Below are 3,139 nucleotides of genomic sequence, written 5' to 3' on the forward strand. Positions count from 1 at the left end.
GGGGCGCTCAGCCATGAGGACGTTCGGCTTAAAGACACGTCTCAGGGGATTTTCTGGTCCCAAAAGCCGTTTCTGGTCCCCACCTGTTGTTTTGCTCCTCAGCATGGCTGCCTAAAAATGCTTCAGGATTTCTCAAACATGCATGAATGAGTCAAAGCAAGGCTTTGGGCATGTGAGAGTATAACATTATAACATGATATAAAACTCAAAAAGGTTGATTTTACATGATATTGCCCCTTTAATATTATGATCCCGCCCACATGGAGGTGGCTCTCTGCTCAATCTGAACACAACCAGGGCTGGAGTAGACCAACTGGAGTGGGGTCGGGCCTGACGATGCAAACACACCGTAGGAGTGAGGGAAATTTTAATTCACTTTCTCCCCATGCTACGTAGATATCTTTATGTTCTGTTTGAGTCCTATTTTTCCACTTGTTCAATTTTCTTTATTTTCTGAGGTTTTTTGAATGACTACATCACAGTATTTGTGATCCTCCTCTGGTTCTGGGTCAGACTCCAACCCGTAAGGCTGGATGGACAAGTTTTAGTAAATAAAAAGTTTCTGTGCCGCTATAAAGTCGTAAACACCTCCATCAAACTAGAATGGATGGTTCTGGAAATTGGAATGGAGCGGGGTGCYAAGCGCCATGATTGGATTTAAAGAGACAGCCCCAAAATGAGTTGATCTGAGACACARSTCASAAGAGSGGCTTGTGGAGTTACAATAAGGAGAAAATCAGARCACAGCATTGCAGTTCCACTTTATATGGACCCAAATGAAGGATTTAAATGAGAKAAAGAAGGARTTTAAAGCATCATATGTCTCCCTTAAGTGAAAAACTCRCTTTGCATTGTGGCATAATATCCATAACCCTGTAAAAACACTAAAAGAATGGAAAGACCTTGGGGAATATTGTTCAGCTGTCACATTTGCGAGGATCAACACCCCTGAAACATAATTGCACAATAATCTTTCTTTTTTTGTTCATAAACAAAAAGATTTCAGCCTTTTAGTTTTTTTCATAAACTATAATGAAATAGCATTTTATTTCATGTTACTGTCCTTCCTCTAATCAAAACCAGCACRGCTCTAATATGCCAATATTGGCCTTTCAATGCCTTTGTGTGCGATGCTTTCTCATCATCCTTTAGTTTTCATCGCCTGGAGCTTCACATTAAATCGTTTACCCATATGCAGCAGACAACTGCCAACACACACACAAACCCCGAGACACAATCTAATCCTTCTTTATTGTCCCAGTCCACATCTCCTTTCGCACGGCCACAGGAGAAAGGCTTTTAWGCGAAAGGAGCGCCTGCATTCATGCATATGTTCACGTCTACATATGCGTACACAAGCCCTTTCTCCACATCGGCGTCCCAGATGAAGCAGTGCCAATTATGGAGGGGGATTTTGCCGAGGTTTTCATAGCAATCACTGTATGCAAATTCTTAATTTGTTTGAAACAAGCACCCTCGAATCAACAAATTAATGTGTTTACCCCTCCTCGTTATTGTCTCTCACTCTCCTGCTCCATAATCACCCAGCGATAAGAGCGCTGGCTYGTCGGCGCTGACGAACTACGAGAGGTGGCGGCAATAAAAAAAATTGTCCCAACTGGAGAATGATAAGACAGCCTTGGCAGCGTGTCACATCACTGCAGCAGTCTCATTTATATGTGGCCTGCAGAGACACAAGGTGATGTGTGAAGGCTGGGCAAAGGCAGGATGTGGCTGCTCACAGGTGTGCTTGAAATGTGACAAATTAGCCTGGATTAAAATTTATTACAACAGACTCAGACGGTTTGAAGTAAACCAGCCCTCTGAAGTGCCGTGTAAGAGGAAGCGACGTGTTTAATCAGAGTACTTTTGAGTTAATTTGAGCGTTTTTCAGAAAGAAAAAGACTTTTATTGGGCTGGAAATGCAAAATATAAATTGAAATCCTATATTTTGCATGGATGCCAACGAAACTCATCGGTTTCTGGTAATCAGGAACAGACGAGTTTATATTCTGTTTAACTAATAATTGATATTTGACAAAGTAACTGCATAAAACACACTGACTCATGGCTTCATTACAACAAACAGCTCAACTCCAAAGGGTATTGTACATTCAGCTTGTAGCTACATCCCCACTGTGACTCAAATTCATGCCAGGATCCTGTCAGCTGTGTCAGCTGTGGCCATTTTTGTCCATCACAGTAAAAAAAAAAAAAAAGAAAAGAAATCATTTCCATTACTGCTGACAAATGTTACTCATGTCAAGGTTTTTCCCACACCAAATCAGACAGCTTCCACTGCTGCTCGCTTCCATCTTCTTCATCCCTGTCAGGTCACACACTGGTGACAAGAATCTCAAAGATCTCACTGACTGCCAAAAAAGAAAAAAAAAAAAAAAAAAAAAAAATTCACAACAGAGGACAAAAACATGAGCAACCCAAAGCTTTAGTTTTAAAGAGATCTTCAGTGCAGTTTTTTTGCACCTGTTTCAAAACTACAGGTTGGTCAAATTTTTTTGAGTTATACAGTGGTTTTAAAAAGTTATACCATGAAATTGTCCTGCAGTTTCAGCTGCTTTTATTTGTCAGAGATAGAATGTGCAGGGATCCAACTGTGCACCAACACTTCTTCTCTCCCCCATTCAGTCGTTGAGCGCTGTCACTCAGCTGTGCACCACGGCCCACGTTGGTGAACCCTCCAAACTTTTCCCCAGGTTGATAAAGACTAAGTCAGCAGTTTCTGATTTTTTTTCCAGCAACAACACAGCATGTGTTCTTGAGGTTCTTTAGTTTGAGGTTTAGCTGCTTTAGATGCTTCATGCTACACACACAGTGTCTTATATGTCCAGCACCGCTTGTAAGAGGGGGTAGGTTTTATTTAATTCAGTATAAATGTTTTATTGGACTTAAAATTAGCAGAAGCTAATTTAGCAGAAGCTTATTGGTTTGCTAACAGTTTCCAAAGTTAGCAAAAAGCTAATCCATTAACTATACCTACTACAGCTACAGTACCCTGATTAGTACCCTCCAAATTGATAATGCTTGGACATACGTCTACAGCAGGGGTTCTTAACCTTTTTTGACCTCGGGGCCCAATTTGTTGAACATAAAGTGGCACGAGGCCCAGTCAGACATTACC

The 3,139-nt window shown here is 41.2% G+C and overlaps 1 protein-coding gene across 1 annotated transcript in view; it reads left to right on the top strand.

The window, feature by feature from the left end:
• rtn4rl1a (reticulon 4 receptor-like 1a) overlaps positions 1-3,139 on the top strand; it is a 137,477-nt gene that overhangs the window by 40,130 nt on the left and 94,208 nt on the right. The gene's annotated exons all lie outside the window — the stretch shown is intronic.

Source organism: Austrofundulus limnaeus, unplaced genomic scaffold, assembly GCF_001266775.1.
Source record: "Austrofundulus limnaeus strain Quisiro unplaced genomic scaffold, Austrofundulus_limnaeus-1.0 Scaffold157, whole genome shotgun sequence".
NCBI classification, from domain to species: domain Eukaryota; kingdom Metazoa; phylum Chordata; class Actinopteri; order Cyprinodontiformes; family Rivulidae; genus Austrofundulus; species Austrofundulus limnaeus.